Raw genomic sequence first — 27,156 nt, forward strand, 5'->3', positions numbered from 1 at the left:
CCTTTAACGGACATTCCTGAAAGTCCCACCAATACTTCCAGCATTACAGCTGAAAAACGGCCAGGAGGAGGGCGCGCCCGGATTCTGCACCCAGGAGTGGCTCAATCACTCGGGCTCACGTCCCATCGGTCAGAATTCACACAGCTGGGAAATACAAGGTGTGCCTGAGGGAGTCCACTGGTGCCCCACATACAGCTGGGATGAAGTTTCTAAGGCAGAAGTGAGAACAAACATTGAGCTGTGCCCTGGGAGCAGCTGCCACCTACGGGAGCTCATTAGACAGTTTCACTCTTGTGGCCCAGGCTGGAGCGCAATGGCATGATCTCGGCTCACTGCAACCTCCATCTCCTGGGTTCAAGTGATTCTCCTGCCTCAGCCTCCTCGTAGCTGAGATTACAGGCATGTGCCACCACACCTGGCTGATTTTCTATTTTTTTAAAGTAGAGATGGGGTTTCTCCATGTTGGCTAGGCTGGTCTGGTGATCCACTCACCCTGGCCTCCCGAAGTGCTGGGATTACAGCCGTGAGCCACCGCGCCGGGACACACTGAAGCTTTTTTATAGCAAGGAAGCCAGTGCTCAGAGAGGTGAAGTATTTCATCCTAGACCACAAAGCTGGATGAGGCTGGGCCCAATACTGAGCCACCATCTGCTGTTGGTGCAGGCTGGGCACACCGGGCAGGGCCCATTGGAGGATCGCGGGATGCCACTCACCTCCCTTTCTCCTTGGAGTGCCTACAAAGAAGCCATGCCCTCCCTCTACCGGTGCTGTGGTCAGGAGCAAAGGCTCAGGTGTTCCCTGAGATGGGCCCATTCTGGAGCAAGGCAGGACAGGCCTGCGTGGCTGGAGGAACATTATTCTCAGAAAGGGCATGAGGGAGGAGGGTTCTTGGTACCCATAGATGGCCTCCATCAGGCAGCTGTGAGCGGTGATTTCGATTTTGCCAGCAGAGCTTGATCCCTCCAGCTGTATCAGGATCTGGGCGGGAGCTCGGCCTTCTCCCTGCGTGGCCTCTGGAGTGGCCAGTGCCCAGCCCAGTTGTTTCCCTGCATAGCAGCGTAGGTTCCAGGCTCGGGCAGTGTGTCCCCTCCCTGGGAGGCAGCTGCGGGTCTCTGGTTCTGAGCCACATAAGCATGGATCACGTCTCCTGTGGCCCGGAAAAGGACGCCTTTGCAAAACCACCCAAAGGAGCGGGCACTGGGGAACGAGGAGGCACCCACGGCCCGGAAAGTGTTCCAGTGTCAGCCCCGTCCACTCAGGCTCAGGGCCGGACACCACCTGCCGAAATGAACATCGTAGCTTGGCTCTGGAAACTGGTGCAGGGGTGCCACAGTCTCCGACACCTTATGAAGTGTTCCCTGGAGGCCAGTGGGATGGTGAGGTGTAAACGACCAGGACAGGAAGGGAACAGGGGCTCGTGACCATTAGGGTATCTGGGTCTATGGAGACAGAGGCCTCAGTGGGCGAGATCTCGGAGAGGCAGGTGGAGAGGGAGGGGGCGTTTACAAGTAGAGCGGTTCTGGCATCAGTGGTCGGGCCAGGAGGACAGTTGGGTCACCAGCCTCGCCTGTAGCAGGTATAGCTGTTCAGGTCTGACCTTCCTGGCCTCTTCCCCTCCTCCTGGGCTTAGGAGCCTTCTGCATGGCCAGGAGGGCAGCTGTCAGGGCACAGCATGGTCCTTGGCACCACTTCTGTGCCCATGCCCTTGGTCCGGCACCCAAGCCGTGAGTTTGCTCTTTCAGGGGGCTTGGGGGCTCCCATTTGCTTCTGTGCTAGTGTCCTGGGGCAGGTGGAACAGACGCCACACACACGGGGTGGCTTCAACAGCTGGAATGTGTTGTCTTGGGGTTCTGGAGCCTGGGGGTCAAGATCAAGTGTGAGCATGGCTGGTTTCTTCTGAGGCTGGAGGGAGACTCCGCCCCACATTTCTCCCGTGGCTTGCAGGCACCGCCTTCTCCCTGCGTCTTCTCGTGATCTTCCCCTGTGCGTGTCTGAATCCAAATTTCCCCTTTTTAACAGGCACGGGTCATGCTGTGTCGAAGTTCACTTCACTACTCACGTCTGCAGTGACCGTATTTCCAAAGAGGGCCTTGAGCCGAGGAACCGGGGTTTAGAATTTCAATGTATGAGTTTGGCAGGGACACAGTTTAGCCTGGGGCAGCCCCTGAGTGGATCCCATGTGCTCCGGGGCGGGGGCGGAGTCTCACACGTCATCTGTGGCAGGCACGTTATGGACGCTCAGGAATTTGGAGCACAAGTCCCTCGGGATAAAGGTCATGGGAAGAGCTGGCCTGGTCCCCTCTGGATCACACAGGCACAGTGCCAGGACACGCGTCTGATTTGTGCGTGGAACCATTCCTGCCCTGCGGCTTCCTCTCCCCCTGGTAAGTGGGGCCCCGGCAAATGTTGGTGACTCCTACTTCCGTGAGGTCACTTCCCTTCTGCCCTCATTCTTCCTCCCAGTTCCCCGTGAAGCAGCCATAAGTGTGGACCACGTGGCTGAGGAGGCTGGAGTGGGCCTGGCTTGCCTCATCTCACGGGTCTGCTGGATTCCAGCACCCACATCCACCGGGCTGGGCACCTGCTCCCATAGCATCAGCGGGCAGAGCCAGGGTGCAGACAACGGGCCTCAGCTCACACCGCTGCCGGCCAGCCCTGCCTGGACTTTTAAAACAAGGGAGTCCACGTGGGTGGCTGGCGGGAGGCCACAGAGGCTGGGCCCGGGGGGTTGGACATCTCCCGTCACCGGGAGCCTCTCTCAGCAAGTGGGTGGGAAGACAGGGGAGGAGGAGGGGAGGACGCGTCCCGGTGTCAGTGACAAGGAAGCAGGTGCCAGCTGCTCTGGGGCTCCACCCAGTCAGATGGCTTCGCTGATCATCACGGGGCAGCAGCGGCTCAGCCTCAGCCTCCGCCTGCCTGGGGCGGCTTCCTTGGGACCAGAAGAGGCTGCTCAGGGAATTAAATTCTGCAGAGCGGGACAGTGAGTCTGTAAGAGTCTGAGCACATTTTAAACTGACTAAATAAACATTAATAAGCCGTAAAGAGCATGGGCTTCATGAGAAAACAGGGGCCAGCCGACGACTGGAATTAAACATAAGGTGGCCTCGGCCGAGGACCCGGTGATGAAGCAGGTGCCGAGGGGGAGGACTGAGCTCCCAGGTGACCAGCCAGGTCTCAGGAGCAGGGACCTGCCAGACCCAGCCCACCACTGGCCCGGGGCTCCTGGCGGTGGGAAACTGGAAGCCCTTTCAGACTCCAAGGTGAGCACAGCCCTGTGGGGTTGGTGGGGAGAGTGGGGGAGCGCCCTGGGGAGTGACCAGCTGGGAGACCCGGGACACGGACTCCTTGCAGGGAAGCGGCATTTGGTGATGTCCGGGGGACCTTGCCTTTGCTCCCCGCCCTCTACTCGCTCTGGCGACAGGATGCTCAGGTCCCTCGGGCTGTCACCCCTCTCCCATTCTCAGTGTCGATGCTGTCGGGGGGTTGCCGCTCTTTCCGGCCCCAGGACTGGACATGGGACTCCGTTCTGGCCCATCACACTCAGGGCCACAGTGAAGTGCTTGGCGTGCGTGTGTGCCCCGGTCAGAGTCCGCCAGACGCAGTGAGGCTCAGCCTCGGCCTCTTGGGAAGGGATATGCTTTTTTTTTTTTTTTTTTTTTTTTTTGTCCTGGTTGAGTTGGGTTTTCTATCACTTGCCTTTGGAAAGGCGCTGACTGATACGAGGTCAGGCTACGGCCCATGTGTGTAGATGTGAGCTCATGCCCACATGTCTGTGTTAAAAAGGAATCGGACCCAGGCCTTGTCACAAAACATATAATCTGGCCAGGGAGGCTGAATGTAGCCACGGCAGACACGTAGTTACCATTCCCAGTACGAACTTCCAGAACCTCAGTGGGGACCCTCCCGAGTTCCAAGAAGGGAGTGACAGAGGGAGTTCAGAGAATTCAAGAAAGACTGTCTGGGTGAGATGGAGTCTTGTTGCTGGATGGCATCAAAACCCTGTATTTCTGTTGACACTCCTGAGAAACTTCACAAGGAGCAGGCCTGAGCCTTTCTTGTTCTCAGCATGCTTATGGAATCCTGTTTCATTCCCGGCTCCAGCATTTTCCCCAGGAAGACTCACCAAGCGGAGCACCAGGAGAAAAGTCTTCCTGAATCATCTTAAGAGAAACAATCTTTTCTCTCTTTCTGTGCCTTTTCAGGCCTTTGCATCAAGACCGATTTAAACATGAATGCCTAGTGAAGCCTTCCTCGACCTCTTAGAAGAAAGGAAGAAGAGGAAGGTGAGTCTTCCTCTTTTGAGTTCCTGCCAAGCAAGAGGTTGAACCACGTGAAATATCTGCACCTCCTGGCGTGGGAACCTGTAGAGGGCAGGCCCTGCCATGTATCAGCTTAAACGCAAAGCAGCAGAGACTCACTGATGGCTTCATAGGCAAAGGCAGGTCCTGCAGGAAATAGGTGTCACAAAGCAGGTGACCAAGAGGGTGGGGCCTTTCATGGGCTGATGGTGTCTACACAGTTGATACGTCTGCGTTCTTCAGAGACCAGACCGCCTCCCAGGCATCTAGCAATGCAGGTTAAACCCTCAGATACAGAGCAGGTGCCTCTTTAGCAAGCCTTTCAGCATACCTTTGGGCTGGAGGGGCTGTTTGAGGAAAACACTGGAGACACATCAAATATCTGTCCCAGAGACCTTTTGGAAACAATTCATCTTCCTCCAGGACTAATTGAGCAGCAGATGAGTCACCTAGCTAGCATGACTTTGGTGTTTAAAAAGGAAAAACCCTGTCATTAACATATGGAAACTTCTAGGGCCAGGAAGACAATGTAGGCAGAAACACAAATACAAGATCCTCTGTTTTCCCAAGACTCCGTCCTGTGAATGGGGAACTCCTTTGGCACGTGGCATGTTTGTGGTCTTCAGGGATATGGCGGGTGGGTCAGGCAGGCTGAGGACCTCACAGCAGAAATGTCAGGACATGTTCAGGTAAAGGTCCAGCAGAAGGGAAGATAAAGCTCTTTGGAAAGTAAGTCAGCCCAGGGGGAAACGGAATTCAACACAAACGAGAAAGAAGCTGATGAATAAGTATGTCAGTCAGTGGGGCTGTTCCCTAAATCGAGATCCAAATGCAGCAGAAAAAGGCTCTTGGGGGAGTCTTGGCAAATCCCTCGTGGAGGAAGGGATGCCTAAAAATGAAATCTCCTTGGCATGGGAAGGTAAGGGGTGAGGAGGGCATCTCATGAGGATGACTGGCTGGCAAGGAGGGTGAAAAATGAGTTCCGGCTCAGCCTGCAGCTCGGGGCCTGCGTCCGGAGCCGGAGGATGAAGAGGCTGCAGGAATGCACCGGCAGAGTGAGGGAAGGAGAGTGGAGAGCGTCTCCAGCCTCCTGTGTGAGTGCAATCCAACCTGCTTCAGGTTGTGGGTGATTCCCGGTGTGCAAGAGGCACGAGGAAGCCGTGGAGGGCAGAGAGGCGGACTGCTGCTGTCAGGAGGGACTCGTCGGCTTCGGGAATTTCTGAAGTAGATTGGTGATCACCAGTGCCCACCTTAGAGACTGTTCACACAGTCGGGGACAAGGAAGGGTGTGTGCCGCGTTGCTGAGAAGCGCCTGTGTGTACCAGCTCTTCCGTCTCTGCCCCTCTTGCTCCTATCCCAACCCTGGCCTGCCCTTCAGTGGCACACGGGGGACTCCAAGAACAATACTACCGCCTTGGCAATAGTTGATTGGCCCAGCAGTGAGTGCCTGGCCCAGGCTAGGCCATCACATCCCTTCCATGGCAGCTTTGGAGTTGGGACAGACAACAGTCTCTCTTTGTGTGGCTGAAGCAGGAACACATCGGATACCTAAACTGTTAGAGTCCAGTTTCTTCCATGAGGTCTGGGAAGCAAAAAAAAAAAAAAAAAAAAAGTGTGGCGGGGGGTCCAATCTGCAACAAGAGAGGAGACTGAACCAGATGTGCACAGAGAAGCATGAGGTATTTCAAGAGGTGACCCAAGCACACTGACTCCTGGATCAAGCCATTCCTGAAGGCCATCACAATCCCTGTTCTTCCCATTTTCTCTTCCTTGAATTTGGCCAGATCCCTCAAGATCCTTCAGAAAACTCTCTTTTAGCTTCAGTAGGCTGAAGTTGGGTTTCTTTCAGGCATCACTTCAGAAGGGAAGGAATAAGAGGGGAGATGAAAACCTCTGGGGCACGTGGCTCCCTAGCTGACTCGCAACACCCATTTCCCACTCTCCTGCCTAAGATGATGCTTTCTTCATTCATATCTAATTCCTCTTTGGTTCTGCGACTGAGTCCAGTCACCCAGCTTAGGGATCTCAGAAAGCCTGTGCTTTGGGAACCCAGGTGTTGCCCACTTGCAGTTAAAGCTGGGTCTGTACTGTCCCTGACCTTTTCCCCTGATCCAGGGCCCAGAAAACCTTTCAAAGAAAGATGCCAGAGCGTGGGTAGGTTCCTTCTGTCACAGACAAACCTCAGGGTCCCTCAGACTGGCAGACTTGGCAGACTATAGCCCCATAGGTAAACATTCCAGGGGTGTATGACCGGTGGAGGAAAGACTTAGAGAACTGTAGCTGGGCGAGGGCAGGGAGGAATATGCTGGAAAGCACAAATAGCCTGGGCTGTTTCAAGGCTGGGCAGAGAAGTCTTCGGCACACTTGCAAGAGGCAGAAAGAGAGAGAGAAAATGGATTAACCTGAACAACCCCCTCCAGCATGAAATGTGCTCATAAACAGAGTCAGCTTTCCGTGGAGCTCAAGCGGAAAGGTTGGAGGAAGCCCCGGGGTAAGGCACTGCTCAGAAAACTGCCGGCTACCAGGGCTGGCGGACGTGTCTCCTTCAGCACTCAGGACAGCGCCCTCCCCTTTGTGACTGGCGCATGAACCCACGCTACACTCGGGAAATAGATGGCGGGCCCTGGAGGAAGATGACTGGAATCCTTAACTGCCAGAGTTGGCAATGACCTTCAGGATAATAGAATCCAGTGCTTCAATTTTCTAGATGAGGAAGCTTAGCTGAGATGGGGGAGGTAACTTGCTCTGAGTCATGCCGTTGGCTTGTGTCAAAGCAAGGGCTAGAATTCAGGCACCTAAGGTTTCCACACATCTCCTGTCTCAATAGGCCAAATGGAATGCCCACCCGTCATCCATCATCCCGCAGGAAGCAGCATGGGTGTTTGTGGAAGGAAGCAGGATGGCCATTAAGAGTAGCAATGTGGGTTCTGTGGCTGGTCCGTCAGTGACACTGAGTTGGGTAAAGATTTTCAACCACTTCAGCCTCAGTTTCCTTATTTGTAAAATGAAGATACTATCTCCTATACCTATGTACGTTGGCTGTTACGAGGATGTAATGAGATGATGCCCACTGGAACGAAAAGTTACCCCCTACTTTAGAGCGAAGGAGACTGAGGTTCAGAGAAGTTTGGGAACGTTTCCACTGACGTGAAGGCAGCGAAGGGTCAGAGGTCAGTTTGCTGCTGCTCCACAGGTCCCTGAGCATGATATATATTTATCATGTCTTTACTGAAATTTTCTTTCTTTCTATTAGTTTCAAGAGTGTTCCCTCTTCCTTGTGGGATAATTTTTTGAGCAGATGCTTTAAAGTCTGTATGAAAATTCCAACGTCTGTGCCACCCGGGTATCCATGTCTGTTAAGTTGTCTTTCTCGTGGGTGTCGAGGTGTTTCTGGGTTTGGGATGCTGAGCGATTTGGGATGCATCCTGAATATTCTGAACATTGCATTCTGGGTCTCTGGGTTAACAGTGAAATCTCACTGAGAACGTCGATATCTTTGTTAATTTGGCCGGCTCGCGTCTGGTTACGTGTAAGCCGCTGGTTACGCCCAGCCTGCTGAGGGTCATGGTTTTGGCACCGGTTCTGTTTTTGGTCTTTGTATTTGGATCTGTCCTGCCTGGGTGCCACTCAGAGGCCAGCTCGGGACCCAGGAGCTAGTCCGTCTCTTAGTTCAGATCTCGAAGTCATTTTTCACAGTGTATGGGACGAGATCCACGCATGTGCAGCTTAGGAATACGCCTAGAAGTTTCTCAAGCTTCTAGATTCCCTCTCTGCAATCTCCCTGGAATTTCTGATCCCTTCGAACTCCCCTTTCAGCTTTATGTAAACCCTGCTCTGCCATGCGCTTCCCGCAGCTAATCCTGCCTGGGGGTAAACGGTGGGAGGACAAAGACAGAATAAAAGCAATGGGCTTTATCCCACGCTGAGGACCACAGCCCCCACCTCCAATCAGAGAGGAAGCTTCTCCTGTCTTCAGGTTTTAGGCTCCTACGGGCCCTTGCCCTCGCTCTTCCTGTTACTGCCCCGGTGGGATTGCCCGGGGATTGGGGCAGGAAAGAACAGAGGAGAGAAAAGAAAGGAAGATTTCCCCTGCCTGCCCTGAGTGTTAGGGACGCCCTCTGCAAACCGGAGCTAGAGGGCTTTCCTGTAACGCATCTGTCCACACGATGTCGACTGTGGGTTATGGGTCTGCACTGAGTCTAGACTGGGGGATGCCTGAAGGAAATAAAATGGTAACCTCACTGTTGGGCCGGTGAGGTGCTGACTCCTGGCCTTCGTCCTCAGGCGGCCTGCTGTCTGCCTGCATTCCGCCACGGCTCACAGCTGCCTTCAGCGGAGGAGACGGGGGAAGGCTGTTTTCTCCGTTTACCCTCAGAGCTCGGTCTGGGTGCAGATCTGCGTGACTTTAGCATCCACTTGCTCTCTGGAACCCTGGCCTTTTGTGTGTTCCCAGTGAGTCCCTGCACTTCTCCGTAAAAGAGGTAGGGACATCCACAGTGGGACTGTCTTAGAGGGCCCAGGGCAGCCGTCAGAACCTCTGCAACGTCAAAAGACCGCAGCCACTGCCTGCCGGTCACGGCACGAGACTGAAACCGCTGCGCCTGCCCCCAGGCTCCCCGGGAGGAGGCGAGAAGCCGCCGGGTAGGGCTGCGCGCTCTCACACTCACAGGCAGCAGAAGCCGGAGGACAGTCAAGCCCCGAGCACGCGCAGCGGGGATGAGCCCAGGGCTGGTGACGCCGAAGCCCTCAGCCTGCCTGGGACTCTCCTGGCCACTCGGCAGTGGCCTCTGGTATAATTTTCTCCCAGTGACTTATTTTCTCTGTTAGTGGTTTCCTGGGGCTGCCATCACAAAGTCCCACAAACTGGGTGGCTCAGACCGGCAGTCCACCACCTTTTTAGCACCAGGGAGCAGTTTCATGGAAGACAATTTTTCCACAGACTGCGGGTAGGGAGGTGGTTTCGGGATGATTCAGGTGCCTTACATGTATTGCGCATTTTATTTCTATTATGATTCCATAACATATATTAGAGAATTATATTTCATATATCACATACATAATTATATTATGATCATATAACAAAATAATTACATGACTCAGCATAATGCAGAATCGGTGGAAGCCCTGAGCCTGTTTTCCCAGAACTAGGCGATCCCATCTGGGGGTGGTGGGAGGCAGGGACAGATCATCGGGCATTAGACTCTCAGGAGGGTGTGCAGCCTAGATCCCTCGCATGCACAGTTCACAGTAGGGCCCGGCTCCCGGGAGAGTCTCCTGCCACCGCTGATCTGACAGGAGGCAGAGCTCGGGCCGCGACGCGCATAACGACGAGGAGAGGCCGTGAACACGGGGGAAGCTTTGCCGCCCACCCGCCACTCACTTGCGGCTGTGCGGCCTGCTTCCTAATGAGCCACAGCCTGGTACGGTCCGTGCCCCGGGGGCTGCGGACCCCTGGCTTAGGTAACAGACACTGATTGTCTCCCAGGCATCCAGGATCAAGGTGTGGAAGGGTTGGTTCTTTCGAGGCTGTGAGGAAGCCTCTGTTCTGGGCCTCTCCCCAGCTGCCGGAGGCTGCAGGCATTTCCTGGTGCTCCCTGGCTCCTGGAAGCAGCATCCCCACGTCTGCCTTCATCTTTGCCCGGCATTCTCCTGGTGTGCACATGTGTGTCCACATTTCCCTTTCTGTAAGGGCAGCAGTCACGTTGGATGGGGGCTGTGGGCAATGGTCCTGTCTCCGTCTCAGACCACATGCTGAGGTCTTGGGAGTGAAATCTGCATTGTATCTTGTGAGGGACGTAATGAACCCATCACACCTCCCTCTTCGTGCCCTGCTCATCGGAAGGGGACTTGCTTTGGCCAAGGAATCTGAACGGCTGTGACAAGCCCTCTCCCAGCAGAAACTTCAACGTGCACCGATGGTTTGGCACCCCCTGTCTTGCACCCGAGAACAGCCGGCCCCAGGTTTGGGGTACTCCTTCAGTCTTAGTTTTAGGCAAAGAAAGATGTGCAGATGGCAGCAGAGCCCAGCAGAGGAGAGCAGGGCCGCGGCCAGCCTCAGCCCCGGCGCGCACGAGGAAGAAACAGCGCCCGTGGTCAGCTCCTGAGATGCTGGGATTCTCTGTCCCTGCAGCTGAATTTGACTGTTACTCCAGTTATCTGCATAACTAATGGCCAAGAGAACTACAGATGCTAGCTGAAAGCTGACATGACAAAAATACTTAAAAACTCCATCACACACCTCGAAAATATTCTATTATTTTAAAATACCGTCACTGCTAGTAAGAGCTTAATGGCATCCACTTCCCATAATTTGATTAGAAATCTGCATGGATTTAGGTAGGGGAGATCTGACTTGATAACACCTGTGAGTTATTCAGAGACGGTTCGGCTGCAAAATGCAGGCAGCAGGGGTGGCGGGTCCTGCGCTGGGCCTCGCCAGGGCCTTGGGACTGCCTGGGATTCCTAATGAGTGGGAGGTCCTGGCTGGGGTCTTGAAAGGCACCGGGACATACTGCAGACCAAAGCCCTTTGTCTTGCCCTTGTCTTGAGCCATGACTCTGTTCTAGGAAACCTCTTGTCACTGCCACGTCTTTGGAACTCATTTTTTCCCAGTTGCCAGGGCGGTTTTGCTCTGGGACTCTTCAGATCTGATGAGGGTTCATCTTCTAGCTCTTTGTCTCCAGGCTAGCACTGGAAAGCCAGGCCCTTGATCTCACTGCAGAGATCCATTCTGAGGGCCTTTGTTTGAATGTATGGGAGAGTTATGACCGCTGGGTCTAAAGCATGCCCGGCATACAGCATGGGCTCTCAGGAAAAGCTTGGCAGTAACTGAAAAGGCCCTTCACATCTGGGTGTGCTCCTAGGTCCAGCACAGGAGGCAGCTCTTGGAAGTGTATAAAATTCTGCCTGTGTGAGATGCCAGGATGCACCCCTCGCCATGGAGGTGGCCTGGAAGGTGAATGAGGTCCCAGGGCCTTTGAGCTGGGATGCCAGGATTTGAACTCAGGGCCCTCTCACTCTGAGGTCCTTCTGACAGTAGTTGTGATGAGGAGATGCTGAGATTTTTAGGATCCCACAAGACCCCCCTCCTGCTGGTAGACGCTCCCTGCCAGCCCCTGTGGCCCCTCGAATTCACACAGGTCGCCTCTTGGTTCATGCCCTGTATCCACATTCTTACTCTACCTTTGCCATCCGCGGATATTTTAGGAGGGTGGATCTGGTTAGATGTTCACCACCCCGACAGGTTGGGAGGAGGATGGGGAGTCCCATCTGGGGAAGGAGGGAGGGTTGGAAGGTGGGAGTTTCTCTTCCAGGTTGCAGAACTCTTTTCTGTAGCTCTGTGGAAACGGGGGACAGCAGAACCCGAAGACTCCTCGTGGGACTGAAAGAGGAAGAAGACACTGGCTACAGAATGGATAAAGGGGGCTGAGGGGCCACAGACGGTGCAAAGCTCTGGGGCTGTGAAGAGCAGAACTTCTGTGCCAGGGAAGGAGACAAGGCAGGTTCACGGTTCGCTGGATCCCTGGAGTGGTGCTGGAGGCGTCGGAATGCTCTGCTTCTGAGGAAGGTGGTTGAGGGAGCTGGACAGCCACAGGGGGGGTCTGAGCACTGACCCCTTCCTCAGGAGTCCTGGCTGCTTCCCAGCCTGGCTCTGAGGGCCCCGCAGCTTCATCCCATGTCCCCACCCGGCGTCCTGACCCAAAACTGCGGGGCAGCTGTGCTTGCCTGTGAATGGAGCCAGGCTGAGTTATTTCAAGAGCTGGCAAGCGTCTCCAGCACCCTGGCATCCAGATGGTCCTGAAATCACGGATCAAAGCTGTCAGATGATGCAGCAGTCTCAGAGGGGAGGGTTTGTTAAGTGGAAGGACCCAGCCTTTGGGGCTTCAGCTGACCAGGAATGAAGGGGTTAAGAGAAATCACACCTCCCGCTGGGAGGGTCCCCTGGGGTGACTTGCAAATTAGGACCAGTTCTCTTCCGTGTCTGTCCTTGATGTCAGGGTGACTTGTGGGAAGTGTTTTCTTGGCTTTGATTCCAGCGCGGTGTCAGTTCAGTTGAGGACTCCTGTGCCTTGTGCGTCCCCCGGGTCCAGCCTCACGCCCTGTCCTGGGCAGCTCTCCATCCACCGGAAGGACGGGCAAGGGGAGAAGGACTGACAGTGTAAGCAGGGCGACAGGCAGGACGAGGACCCGCCCGGGCACCGGTCGCCTCCACAGACCCGTTACAAGGAGCTGTCACGCAAGGTCCCACTGCTCCCTGGAGAAAAGCAGGGAGGGGAGGTGCAGAGGTCACACCAGCCACTGCAAGGAGGAAAAAGTCAGGAACTCAGCATTGTGATGTCCACAGAGGCCACTTGCCTCCTGGGTTTCAGCTCCCCAAGGAGCCTCAATGAGGACGAGGCTCGGTGGAGACAGATGACTTGTCTCATTCATAGTTGCTTCCCTGGCACTGTACACCCAGGAGGTGCAGAGGGAACACTGCCGGGGCATCGCCATGGGTCTGTAAAATGCAGTCCCAGCTACTCGGGAGGCTGACGCAGGAGAATTGCTTGAACCCAGGAGGCAGAGGTAGCTGTGAGTCGAGATTGCGTCATTGCACTCCAGCCTGGGTAACAAGAGCAAAACTCCATCTCAAAAAAAAAAAAAAAAAAAATGCTGTGTCTCTGGGGTTACAGGGCTGATGAGGTAGGAACCTTGAGGTGGGACCCCAGAGCCCAGGCTGTGGACCCGGGAGGAAGCCCCAGCTGAGGGCCGTGGAAGATGGCTCGTTCAGCTCTGCCTTGCGGGTTTGTGGCTATGCTGGAAGTTTGGCTGGCTCCTGGCCTCGACCCGCTCCTGGTCTCTGCCTCTGTCCCCACGTGGCTTCCCTGTGTGTCCTCCAATGCCTGTTTTCTTATCAGGACACTGGTCACGTTGGGTTAGGGTCCACCTACATTCAGTGTGGCTTCATCTTATGGCTGCAAAGACCTCATTCCCAAATACGATCACATGATGGAGTTCCAGGTGGATGTGAATCTCTGGGGGGCAGTGTTAACGCAGCGCTGGTGTGGAAGGAGACCTAAGCATCTAAGACCCCCTCCCCCTTGACTTCCACATTTCATTTCAATGGGAGAAGTAAAGCCTGGCAGAGCCGGTACCACCTTAATCGCACTCCCATAGATCACAGCCATGGTGTGGAGGAATCTTCTCAGAAGGCATTGCTTTTACTTAAACAAGGTCAAACCCCCACCTAAGCCACATACCCCAGACCTACTCCATGGACCATTACCTTTCACATGTAATGAGTTGTAAGCCTTTAAAAGGGCAGGGACTTTCTTTTTATTTTATTTTATTTTATTATTATTTTTTAATTGCATTTTAGGTTTTGGGGTACATGTGAAGAACATGTAAGTTAGTTGCACAGGTACACACATGGCAGTGTGACTTGCTGCCTTCCTCCCCATCACCTCTATCTGGCATTTCTCCCCATGTTATCCCTCCCCAACTCCCCACCCCCCACTGTCCCTCCCCCATTTCCCCCCAACAGACCCCAGTGTGTAGTGCACCCCTCCCTGTGTCCATGTGTTCTCATTGTTCAACACCCGCCTATGAGTGAGAACATGCGGTGTTGGATTTTCTGCTCTTGTGTCGGTTTGCTGAGAATGATGGTTTCCAGGTTCATCCATGTCCCTACAAAGGACACGAACTCATCGTTTTTGATGGCTGTATAATATTCCATGGTGTATACGTACCACATTTTCCCTGTCCAGTCTATCATCGATGGGCATTTGGGTTGGTTCCAGGTCTTTGCTGTTGTAAACAGTGCTGCAATGAACGTTCGTATGCATGTCTCCAGCATCTGTCTCCAGATTTTTTAGTGAGTGCCATTCTGACTGGTGTGAGATGGTATCTCAATGTAGTTTTGATTTGCATTTCTCTGATGACCAGCGATGATGAGCATGTTTTCATATGTTTGTTGGCCTCGGGTGTGTCTTCTTTTGTAAAGTGTCTGTTCGTATCCTTCACCCACTTTCGAATGGGCTTGTTTGTTTGTTTCTTGTAAATCTGTTTTAGTTCTTTGTAAATTCTGGATATCAGCCCTTTGTCGGATGGGTAGACTGCAAAAATTTTTTCCTATTCTGTTGGGAATGGGACTTTCTTTGTGAGCTCAGGCTTGGCTGCTAGGCGGCTGTGCCTCCTTGCTCCCGGCCGAATAAATCGCCCCTTCCTTCCCAGTTTGGTGTTCAAGAAGGTTGTTTCTTGAGGCCATTCCCGCTTTACTGGGAGCAGGAAACGCGGGTTCAGACAAGCAGTCTCTGATGCGGTCTCTTGTGACTTGACTTGTTCCTGGGCTTGTATTTGGGTACTGGAATCAGAAAGTTCATTTTGGGTCTTCTCCCCCATCTCTCTCTGATGGGGTCCATCCCTTGAGCCTCAGCTACACCTGCAGGTGGCTCAGGCAGGAGGAGCCTGGGATTCTCCTCTGTGCACGGAGCTGGCACTGGCCACCGGGCTGAGCTTTCTGCCACATCGGAACAAATTTGGATCATGTCATTGAAGGCTCCTCTTTGAATCAACTCGGGAAAGATCAATGACTAATTCTAACACGAGACAGGCCCTCACTCAAAAACCACCCTTTGAGCTGGATAGTTCTCCACTCTGGCTTTTATGATCCAGATTAGTTTTCTTGAACTGTGGAACACAAATGGATACATTTCAGAGAAGCGTGGCACTGGCGGACCCTTGATCAAGCAGTCTTTCAAGCTAGACTCACCATTTTAGACACTTGGCGAAGCATTCGTGGCAGGAGGGCCCCACGAGGGACTGACGGGGGCCTGCTGGCAGGCTTGGTGGGAGAAGAGCTGACTTCAGCTTTTAATTGAGCAAGTGTCCAGGCCTGCTGGCCTTGCAGGTGGCCGCCTTTCCATTTAGCAGGAGAAGCCGGAGGCTCAGGCCCGCGGTCCTGGGAGGCTAACTTGTTTGGACAGAATGGAGAGGTCTGAATTCAAATGCAATATCTTTGAGATTCAAACCTCATGATGCCCCTTGGCGAACCCCAAGGAAGCCCCCGAGCTTGCTCTGAGCGTTGGATGGGAAAGGGAGGTCCCCCAGAGCTGTGGGCTTGGGGATACCTTTGCAAGGCCTCTGTCGGACTCGCAGCAGGTGAGCTGAACCCCAGTGCTGCATCTCGTCTCAGGGCTGTGGAGTGAGCTGGAAAAGTAAGAATGAGTGGCTGTGAGCCAGGCACAGCGGCTGCCCTCACTCCCTGATTCGCAGAAACACGGGAGATGGGAGCATCCATGGGCTCTCTTGGGAGATGTGTACTTGGCCCCTACATACCGTTTCGAATCTGATGTGGTGAATTATATTCTCGGAGCAGGTGGCTGGCTCCCCTGGGAGCGTTTTAGAAGATGACTCTTGCTTCTTACACTGAGAATGACTCTGAGAACTAGGAGCCAATCTCCTGCAGGGAAGAGGCTCTTAGGAGCTAGATGGATGGATGGAAAGAAACCAGGGAAGGGACCCAGCTCCAGGACCCCGCTCTGCTCTCCCGAATTAGCTGGGTGACCTTGGGCAAGCCGCTTGACCTTTTCACAGCCTGGCTCTGTCATCTGTAGCAGGATGTCAGCTCTCCCTTCCTGGGGCTGTGGGCCCCCATGATTGGCAGTGGGGCCAAAGCCGCCAGAGTGTCCCCAGGCACCTGGCACATACCCTGTGGCTTCTGCATCTCCTTTGTGACAGTCAGCGCAGACCCTGGAGGAAACATCGGTTCTTCTGTGATGATGGGTGAGAAAGAAGACAAGTCCCTGCTGCAGGCCGGGCCAGAGAAAAGCGGGACCCCCAGAGGAAGGTGACGGTGGCCATGGCTGGGGCCTTGGTTTGTTTAGAATGTCTGCGGGGACAGGGCACAGTGGCTCAGGCTTGTAATCATAGCAGTTTGGGAGGCCAAGGCAGGCAGATCATGAGGACAAGAGATAGAGACCATCCTGGTCAACATGATGAAACTCCGTCACTACTAAAAATACAAAAATCAGCCAGGTGTGGTGGTGTACACCTGTAGTCTCAGCTACTCGGGAGGCTGAGGCAGGAAAATCATAGAGGTTGCAGTGAGCCGAGGTCGCGTCACTGCACTTCAGCCTGATGACAGAGCGAGACTCCATCTCAAAACAACAACAACAACAACAACAACAACAACAACAACAACAACAAAACCCCAAAAAAACCCAAAACACGGTCAGAGGGATGGGTCCTTGCGTCTCACTTGGCAGCATTCATTTGCAGAAGGCCGTCTCTGTGCCAGACTTGGGGCATCAGGAAAGGGCAGGACAGACGCACAGTGTGACCTCAGGGACTTGACAATAGGCAGAAGAAGGGGCCTCTGCTGTGTGGCCAGCGTAGTGACCTCCTCCAGGCTTTGGAGCTGAAGCAGGAACAAAGCTGCTGAAGAATCAGAGGTGCCCTTCCCGAAGGGCCCGGGAGGAAGCTGCGCTCTGAGACACGGGAGGAGGGTGGCACATGTGTGTGCCTGGAGCAGCGCTGGCCCACAGCCGTCTATGACCCAAGAGGCTTCCGGGCTGGTGTAGAGTGTGGCGTTCCTTCAGATTCTCTGTTTGGGAAGACTGAAGTCAGAGGCTTCTAGGGGCACCCTCTGAGCCATGGGCGTGATACCAGCTGCTGTGTGGGCTGGAGCAGCAACTCCAGGAGCTGCCAGAGCCCCGGGCCAGCTACGGAGGCGGGAGGAGGGCAGCTGCCATTGAGGCCCTTTGCCCCCACCGTCCAAGCAGACTCTGAGGCGTCACTGTCCAGCTAGTTCCCAAGGCCTCACCTGTTATGGACTCAGCTGGGGCTAGCAGGGCTGACACCTGCTAATGGGAGCAGGTCTTTAAGGTGCCGGCTGGGTGGCTGCTGCCTGGGCTGTGAAGAGTCTTGCAAAGATAATTTTGGAGGAAGACGCAGAGACCACTTCTACCTGTCCTGGTTTGCCTCTATGTAGTGACCGTGCCCGCAGCTCCAGGTGCAGACTTTGTGTGAGGCTGAGGCGCACACTCCATGGGCAGGGAATGGTGGGGTGGCAAGGACGGGTCACACCACCCTCTCCAAGCCTGCCTAAAAAGGAAGGACTCTGCCCCCTGCCAGGAAAGGACAGGATTCCTGGTTCAGAGTGTGCTCCCCCGCCTGGACCTCCACCGGAGGTAGGGCCGGGCTGTGGTGCTCAGTGATTTCACACCTGGGGTTCTGTTTTAAAGGGAGTTCAGGTGCAGGAATCACCCTTAGCAAGGGCCGTCAGGGTCATGACCCATTCTCAGCGACACTTTGGCCGTCAGGAAATACCTTTCACTGTGGTGAGTGTCAGGCGTTCTGGTGCTGTTTGTTCCAGCATCTAGTGAGTGTTTCTCTGACGAATACGTCTCCCCATATCCTGCCTTTCAGAGATAGCAAGAGGGAGTCAAGGAAGAGGGCGTGTCCAGTCTCAACCCCCCTGAAGGACCAGCAGCAAGGCCTGGTCTCACGATCTTCCCCAGTCTGGAGGGAACTTGGGGTCAGCTTTGGCCTGTCCACACTTTAAACAAGCTGTAGCCTCCCTGAGCCTCAGTTTCCTCAGTGAATGGAAGAGAATGTATCGATCTTACTATGTACTTTGAGTTAAAATGCAAAGAGAAAAATTAAAAGGGCCTCCAAGTTGTTCTTGGAAAATAGCAGGTTAGGGATAGAGGGCTGGCAGTGCCCCAGTCAGAATCCTCCTTCCACCGGAGCTCTGGGTGCAGGCGGGAGATGCCCTTGCAGTGCCCAGCCCCAGAGGGGCAGCTAAGGCCAGGGCTTCTTTAATCTCTACTCACTGTTCTGCCAGTCACAAGTCGCTGATGGTTCCGGAGCAGTTAAACACCTCTTGTATTTTAATGTGGCCTTGGAGTCCAACACTAGTTATTTTTCAAAAATTTAAAAGGCACACTGATAATGATTTCTGACTGGTTTATATGAAATCTCAGGGAGCTGCTCGGGTTTTGAGAGGCAGCACTGGGTCATCTGGGAAGCCCCTGGGGAATCCTGGAGAATAATGACTTCAGGAGTGGGGTGGGCTTCTGCTCCCAGCTTCGTGCAGAAGGAAATCCAGGGAGCTCCCACTAGCTCTTTTGTTTTGTTTTGTTCTGTTTTGAGACAGGGTCTCTCTCTGTCTCTGAGGCTGGAGTGCAATGGCACGATCTTGGCTCACTGTAACCTCTGTGGCTCCTGGGTTCAAGTGATGCTCCCGCCTCAGCCTCCCGAGCAGCTGGGATTACAGGTGCCAGCCACAACACGCAGCTAATTTTTATATTTTTAGTGGAGACAGGGTTTGACCATGTTGGTCAGGATGGGCTCAAAATCCTGACCACAAGTGATCTGCCCACCTTGGCCTCCCAGAGTGTTGGGATTACAGGCGTGAGCCACCATGCCTGGCCCCATTGAGCGCTTGGGGTTCCGGTACCGTTCACTCGGAGGAAGACCTGTAGGAGAGGAAGACCTCCATTTTCTTGCACATTTGTTTACTCGTGTGGCATCCACCAGGGTCTTGACCCTAGACTGGGCCCTGTGCAGACAGACCCAGGCTATCCCCTCTCTTGTGGTGACGTCAGGCTGGTCGGGGCAGATGCAGCACCTTGTGTGGGGCGAATCGCAGTGCCTTCCCCCGTGTCTCCTGCTGTCATTTTTGTCTAGGACAAGGCAAAAGCTCAGGTGGCTGCAGGTGTTCTGGGGACGAAGAGCGCTGTAGTGTGGGGCGCTTGGGGGCTGCGCTGGGGGCAGGAGTCTGAGCTGGGCTCCTGGGATGGTTGAAGCTTACACGGAGGTGGGGAAGGCTTTCCATCCGGCTGCACTGTGAGGAAGGTGAAACAGGTGTGGTGATCTGGAAGGAGGGCGCAGGAACACATGTGCCAGCTTAGGCAGGGGTGTGCGGGGAGGTCAGCTGGGTGGCACTGTGGATGACCATGAACTCCAGGCTCAGGAATTTGGACCCCTGTGTTCTAGTCTCAGAAACCCTTTGTACTTTGAAAAGTTACTGAGGTCCCCATAGAGCAGGCGTCCCCAAACTACGGCCCTCGGGCTGCATGAGGCCCCCTGAGGCCATTTATCCGACCCCCCGGCTGCACTTCAGGAAGGGGCACCTCTTTCATTGGTGGTCAGTGAGAGGAGCACAGTAGGTGGCGGCCCTCCAACGGTCTGAGGGACAGTGAACTGGCCCCCTGTGTACAAAGTTTGGGGACGCCTGCCATAGAGCTTTGGTGGACGTGGATGCCCTCTATTGATAATTTCTTCTTTACTGACAAAAACGGAGAAACTTTCATGTACTTAATTCATTAAAAATAATGATGATAATAATAAACCTAATTACAGGTTAACATAAAGAACAGATTTCAAGAAAAATAATTATAAACGTCCCCGTCCCCCAACCAAATACTGAGAAGTGGGCCTTTGTCTTACCTCTCATCACAGCTCTGCAATGTTTGGTAGCTGGATTTGCAGAGCTCCTTCTGTATTCAGTCTGTGGCAAGATGTTGTTTTGTTTAAAATACATGAAGAAAATGTGGCCTCACGCAGGTATGTGGTTGGAAAACAGAGGGGCATTTTAAACGCTTTGTTGGATAACTGCAGATGCTCTTATTCATGCTCAACTGGAAGTCCATAAGCAGCAGTTTTCTAAAGGGTGGTTGCAGTGGGAAATTGGAAGCCTGTCAGTAACCCTTCCTTGTCCATTCAAAGAACAGACTTTTAACCCATGTGTAATTCTGAAACATCACACCATGGTCATTTGGAAAATAATGCTTCACTGCATTTTGCAGATCTTCCAAACGCTAACACATTCCTTTATTCAATATCAAGACTCATGTTCGATAATGTCACCACGTTCTTCACCACAGAAGGCTTTAAGTATCAGGAAGCGGTCAGGCTCATGGCAGTGGGTGCGAGTCTTCCAAAATTCTAATTTTTGCTTCAAAGTCAGAACTCTATTATTTATTGGCAACAAATATTGTCAGTTGTTTTCCTCCAAGTGACAGGCTCACTTTACATGTTTTGAGAAAATGTCTGCCAAACACCCATGTCTGAGTAACGTAGTTTGTCTCTTGGTGATTCTCTCAAGCACAAATGCTATTTCCTAGAAAAGCGGCTAGCTCAGCTCACAGCTGTTCCACAGGACTCAAGCGTTTTCTCTGAGACAAGCATTCCACTTTGGTTTGCACCAGGAGTGCCTCGTGCATAGTTTCCGTTTCACATAAAAGGTTAAGAAAGACGTCAACTCAGGGTTGAGATTTAATAAAAATAACATTTTTTTAGGGCTCCCGTGAGGCTGGAGCTGTGGTGGGCTCAGCCTGCCTGGCACACGGAACGGCACGTTTATTGCTCACAGTACACAAGTGTGACAGGCTGGCAGGGTCTCTGCTCCACAGGCCACTCAGGGATCCAGGCTGGTGGCAGCTCTTCCAGCTGTGGCTTCACCCCCTGGGACAAGTGACCTTCTTGGTTGTTGATATGATTTGGATATTTGTCCCCACCCAGATCTCATGGGGAAATGGCATCCTGAGTATGAAGATGGGGCCTGGTGGGAGGTGACAGGATCGTGGGGGTGGGTTTCTCAGGAAGCGTTTAGCACCCCACCTTGCTCAAGATAATGGGTGGGTTCTCGTAACATCCGGTCATTTGAAGGTGTGTGGCACCTCCCCCATCTCTCCCTCTTGCTCCTGCTTTTACCGTGAGACGTGCCTGCTTCCCCTTTGCCTTCTACCATGATTGGAAGCTTCCAGAGGCTTCCCCAGAAGCTGATGCCAGGGCTATGCTTCCTGTACAGCTTGTAGAACTACGAGCCAATTAAACCTCCTTTCCTATAAATTGCCCAGTCGGAGACATTTCTCTATAGCCATGCAGGAACGGCCTAATGCCGTTGCACCCTGGGGAAGAGTGCGCACGGGCTCTGCACACGGGAATGAGACACCCTGCCAGAGGCGGCCAGCGCCACACCGGCTCGCAGCCCAGTGGCCAGAGCAAGCCCTTGGCCCGCCTAATTGCGAGGGGGTCTGGGCTCCCGGGGGGAGAAGCGCTGGGGGTGAGACAGGACACCCGGCTCCGGATCCCGCTGGCCTCCCGCCCACCGGCCTGCTGGTCCTCTCCCCGGGAAGCCTGCTCCGAGCTGTCCCTCCCCACGCTGGCTCGTCTCTCTGAGTCCTGCTGACCCCAACAGCCTTTCACCGCTGGTCTCTACCATTCACCTTCGGGTGGAGCGTGGCTCACTTCTCTGTGCCTCCGGCTGAACGAGGGAATGGCCCGGGAGACCCGGGTGCTTGGCGGCTGGAACCTCCGGTTTAGATCCGGCCTTGTTTCTGCCATGCAGCCCTTCAGCATGGGTTTTCACAGCGGCCTGGGGGTCTTCTCCAGGCAGGGCCCACTGGCCGCGTGGCTCCAGGCCCACGGGGACCAAAATCGGGTGTGGGCGAGAAAAACAGGTGACGGGAATTGCAGCTCGGCCCCAGCCCACCCCCGAGTGCGGCTGTCAGGCCCCTGCTCCCCTGGCCTCTGTTTACCTCTCTCTGTGAGGGAGGAGCCGCTGGAGGGTCTCCCGAGCCCCTCCCGTCCCTGCCATACCATGGGTCCGCCGGGTCAGCCTCAGCAGGGGCTGTGTTTTCAGTGTGGCAGGTGAGTTTCCATCAAAACAGGCACACTCTCTCACCAGCTCCCTCACGGCCTGGGCTATGGAGCCGTCTGTGTCTCCGCACTGGGGAGCGCTCTCAGCCCGTCTGCCCCCCAACCCCCGTGACCCCCGTTCATCTCTGTCTGTCTGTCGCTCTCTCTGCGTCTTTCTTGCCCTGTCTCTGACTCTGTCTATCTCTGTGTCTCTGTGTGCGTGTGTGTAGACACGTTTCTTTATGATGACATGCCATGGGCCTCCTCCCCTGGACCGTTTGAGGCTCGGGGTACCTAGGACCTTGTGTTAGAACAGGGTCCCTGTGCTGCTCAGGCAAAAACCTCCGCAGGAGCAGATGCTTCCGGGAAGGCCCCGTGAGAAGCTGGGGAGTGCGTGGGTTCTCCACGGCTGCCACAGAGACTCCCGTGGAGGCGTCTGTGTGACGCTGTAAACCCAGGGCCTGCCCCTTCCCTCCTGTGCCCCCGAGGGCAGTGCCCCAGGGATGATGCTTACAGGCTAACCCCCGGGCGTCCTCCCTGCCAGGACACGCTGGACCCGTCCCACACCAAGGCCAGAAGCCCCCTGTGCCATGCCGTCCTGGGGAACCCATGGGAAGCGCCTGCTGTGTGCTGTCCTTCGGGATTGCTGGCATGCCCTCACCCTGCCCGGAGGTCTGGGTCTCCCGAGAGGGGGCAGGGTCAGTCCGGACCAGTGTTCGTCTCTCTGAGCTGCAGGAGCCCCTCAGAGCCCCTCCTTCTGTGTTCTTTCCCGCCCCTGCCCTGAGGCTGTGATGGGGTTTCTTTGTTGCTTGGCTCAGAATAGGGGTCTGGAGGGTCTGGGGACCTGGAGGATTGAGCCCCACACCTTGAGAGGGGCACAGCCTTCTGGTGTCCTGAAGACGGTTCCTGTGTTCCTGTGGGGCTTCCACAGGAGACACGCTGTGTTCTGCTGAGGATGCGTGTCCACTGCCGAGCTGGGTCCCTTGAGCTCTTGTTTTTTCTTTTGAGATGGAGTCTCGCTCTGTTGTCCAGGCTGGAGTGCAGTGGCACGATCTCGGCTCACTGCAACCTCCGCCTCCTGGGTTCAAGCGATTCTCCTGCCTCAGCCTCCCGAGTCGCTGGGATCACAGGTGTGCACCACCACGCCCGGCTAATTTTTGTGTTTTTAGTAGAGACAGGGTTTCTCCATGTTGGTCTCGAGTTTTCGGGCCTGCTCCAGCCTCCCCAGCCCGCAGCCACTCCTTCCCCAGCACTTTCTCCTCGAGCCACGTTCCCTGTGTTGGGGGCAGGTCCGGTTTGGGTGGGGAAGGGCATAGGCTGGCTCAGGAGAGTCACGGCCAGGAACTCAGACCCCCAGTCACCAAGACCCTCGGCCCGCAAGACCCCCATCAGGGCTAAACCCTTAACCTTAGAAACGTCTCACAGAAACTGATGTCCGGAGTCGGTCCCACACGGCACGGCTGTCACCAGCAGGAGGTGAGGACCGGGAGCCTGGTGACCACTCTGCCAGCCCAGGTGCATGCGCACAGTGAGTTGTCCTGAGGTCTCAGGGACTCTGACACTGAAGTGACTGCAGCGCCACAGGGCTGAAGTCACCAGAGGACTTTGTCACCCGTGAAGCCTGTTCAGATGTGGGACACACGTATCATCATGAGCAGAAGGCTGGGGCAGAGAGTGGTGACCTGCGGGGGAGTGGGGCTGCCATCTTCTGTTCCTCCAGATGATTTTCTTCTTGGGTGCCAGACACCCTCGGGTGCTGGCCTTACAGCTGTGAATGAGCCAGGCCTGGACCCTGCCTGTAGAGCTGTCCATCAGACAGGTGACAGCCTGACACGTGTCATGACATGGTGATGGATGCCAGGAGAGGAGGCTGGAGTGCTGGGGTGGGGGCATCTCCTGGGAGGTGCCAATACCAAGAGCAACAGGGAGGCCTAGAGCCAGAGCCCATCTCCTTGCTCCAGTCCCAGAATCTGGGTTTCGAGGCTGCTAGGACATGGCAGAGGAGAGAGGCTCTGAAGGTGTGGAGTCCCATGTGCCGGGCATGTCCCTCTGCAAACATGGACTCTCCAAGGAGGCCGCAGGAAGGAAAGACTGGGTTTCTCAAACTTGAGCTTGCTGAAGATTCATTCGGAATCTCGATTGGCACGTTCCCAGGACTCAGCCCCAGCGACCCTGATTCCGAAGGGCCGGCTGGGGCCCATGGAAGTTTGGCTTTTCACAGGTGGCCCAGGTGGCCCGGGTGCAGGCGAGGTCATCTGAGGACAAGGCTGGTCTGGGGCTGCGGTGTCGTGGGTGAGCACCCGACCATCCAGGCCCATGGAGGACTCTCCTAGCTTCTGGGACCCTCTGTCTTCACGTGGCCTGTTTTGCCGTACGGGAGCTGAGACTACACCGTGGACTCTTGTTGAGGTTTTGGGTAAAATTTATTTCTGTTTTTGTTTTTGTTTGGTGCAGAGCTGGTGCAAGGCAGAACTGGGGTGGAGGTACTGCCTCAAACATGAGTCTGTTTATTTATCTCAAGTTTCTACCATTCAGCCAAGGGGACCCCTCAAAACAGGCGCACACACAGCCACTGGATTCGCCGGGGGTCTCTGAAGTCCAGCTGTCAGTCAGTGACTCGCTGCTCTTCTGTTTCTCCCTGATGTACGTGAGGAGCACATCCTAACCGTGCAATAAATGTCTATCAGGGATGAAGAACCCGAAGCTTCCCGTGTGCCCACTGCCACACGAGGCGTGATGTCAGTAAGGCCGGCGGTAGCGGCTGAGCCAGAGGCTCGGTTCCCAGCAAGAACAGGGTGTGTCCTGGCTCCTCATTCTCCACTTCTGTGTAATCTCAGCGTCACCCACATTTATCAGCCATTGCTTTTGTTTGCTTCCAAGCAGTGTCAAGCTGAGTACAAGGTTTTTCTGGCATCGAGGAAGAGAGACCGGACTGACAGGCACCTCAGCTTCTCTCCTTCCCCGAGTTCTGAAGGGATCGTTCCATTTCAGCCCCGAGAAAGCATGGAGCCTCCCCGACTCCCAGCTAGAGGATAAACTGTTAACTTGGGGAGTGAGGGAGGAGAACACTTTTTAAGGCTTTCCGAAAACTCAATGGAGGTTAAGTCTTTTGGGTGGTATCAAGGAAGAGAGGCTCAGACCAGGAATGAGTTTCAAGGAATGAACTCCAAGCTCTGAGTTCATTTCCAAAAAGGTGGGTTTGTTTTTGTTTCTGAGCCTCAGGGATGGTCTGTTGCTGCTGGCACCCCCATTTATTGCATCTGTTTTTGGAATATACTGTGGGCTGACCCAGATGCTGGAAAGCCTGTGTGTGAGGTGTCCTGGGATGGCCCGGCCTGGGGAAGGCCCCCTGCCCCCGAGAGCTGAGCACTGGGCCTCACCGGCTCCTCCAGGCATTTACCTGTCAGCTCTCCCTACACACAGCCCACAGTGGGCCTTGTCCCTGATGACAGGGGCCTTGCCCAGGGCCTAGATGGACGTGGAACGTTATCAGCAAAGACAAGCGTTCCAGTGAAATAGCTGAGTGTTCTTTAGGATTGCATAGCCAAGGAGGTGTTTTTTCCAGATATGTTTAGGGGGAAAGGTGAAGATGAAGATGAGTGAGAGGAGACGTCCGACTTCATTCACCGTTCTGCATGGCAGTGAAAGGCGGATCCCACGCGGTGCTTGGAACCAGGTGGGAACTATTTTTACGTCGTGGGGAGAGTCCTGGGATGGGGAATGTTTTCTCTCCTCTCCGTTTCAGCAAAGTAACTGTTTCCCACGTTCTCCATCCTTAACGTCTCGTCCATGAGACTTCACTTTCATTGAGTTTTCGTAAAGCTTTAAATAGTGTTCTCCTCCCTCACTCCCCAAGTTAACAGTTTATCCTCTAGCTGGGAGTGGGGAAGCCTTCGTGCTTTCTCAGGGCTGAAATGGAACGATCCTTCAGAACTCGGGGAAGGAGAGAAGCTGAGGTGCCTGTCATTTTTTGAGGCGTCTCTAGAATGGGGCTTCCTCTTGGTGTGAGAAAGACGGACTGTGGCAAGTCGGGGACCGAATCTCCTCGGTCTCCCTCCCGCTCCCCTCCCTCCCCTCCCTTCCCCTCCACTCCCTCCCCCAGTCCCGTCCTCTCTCTTCCCCTCCCCTCCCCTCTGCTCCCTCCCTGAGTTCCCTCTCCTCCCCTCCTCTCCTCTCTTTCCAGGAAAAGTCCTTTATAAAGCCCGGTGTCCCGCTGCTGCCCCCACCTGCCCTCCCTTTGAGAAGATATTCCCGTGGTCTAACAATGGGATCTTCTGAACACCACATTCCTGATGGAGCCTGAGCGAGAGGGAAGTCTGGTCCACAGAGCACGCGGTGCCCGCTTGGGGGGCGTCCATGGCTTCCAGGCACACTTCCTCTTTTGTTGTCGGGGTTCACTCATGAGTGGCCTACTTAGCCCATCTCTACCCAGATGTGGCCTTCGGGGCTCCCGAGATAGGGGCCAGGCCTCATGAATAACTCACAGCCACCGGGGTGCCCAGTCCATCACTTCGGCTTAGCAAGGCCTTGGAGCTGCTGAAGGGGCATCAATCCTCATTTTATGTGGGGAAAACAGCAAGGAGAAAAGGCACGCTTGCAATTTAATGTAACTAAATGTCACTCCACACCCCCCACCATCGAAGCTCAATTGAAAGCAACGGGGATTGGGGCTGAGGGGGAAGACGGTTGCATAACCTGATTCATAACCCTCAGCCCCGATTTATCATAAAATCATTTACGGCTCCATAAAACGTGTTAATTTGGGCGGCGGTGATGTATGACTTTGATTTAGGAGCTGACATTTCTGCCCCGTGGCTGCTCAGCATGGGCTCTGCAGCCCTGAGAAGTAATCACGCCGGGGCAGCGGGCGGCAGGCTGGTTTACGGTGACATGTTTGGGCTGGCTGGTCTCTCCTCGGGGAAGCGTGTGGCCAGGAGAGAGGGGAGAGGGGGTCTGGGGCAGGTCTGGGGGCGCGTGGAGCCTGGGGGAGGGGGTGGATTAGAGGCAACCCTATCTGAGAGGGCTGTCCCCGAAATCTGCTGTTTATTTAAAATTCTTTTTTTTTTTTTTTTTTTTTTTTTTTTGAGACGGAGTTTCGCTCTTGTTACCCAGGCTGGAGTGCAATGGCGCGATCTCGGCTCACCGCAACCTCCGCCTCCTGGGTTCAAGCAATTCTCCTGCCTCAGCCTCCTGAGTAGCTGGGATTACAGGCACGTGCCATGATGCCCAGCTA

The 27,156-nt window shown here is 54.6% G+C and overlaps 1 long non-coding RNA gene across 1 annotated transcript; it reads left to right on the forward strand.

Moving 5' to 3' along the window:
* The first annotated feature begins 2,716 nt into the window (after positions 1-2,716).
* LOC141580199 (uncharacterized) lies at positions 2,717-26,851 on the forward strand. Its single transcript, XR_012512302.1, has 4 exons — positions 2,717-3,260; positions 4,203-4,283; positions 25,489-25,599; positions 26,107-26,851. It is a non-coding gene; the product is annotated as an uncharacterized LOC141580199 (long non-coding RNA).
* The last annotated feature ends 305 nt before the right edge of the window (positions 26,852-27,156 follow it).

The sequence above is a fragment of the Saimiri boliviensis genome, chromosome 11 (assembly GCF_048565385.1).
Source record: "Saimiri boliviensis isolate mSaiBol1 chromosome 11, mSaiBol1.pri, whole genome shotgun sequence".
Lineage (NCBI taxonomy): Eukaryota > Metazoa > Chordata > Mammalia > Primates > Cebidae > Saimiri > Saimiri boliviensis.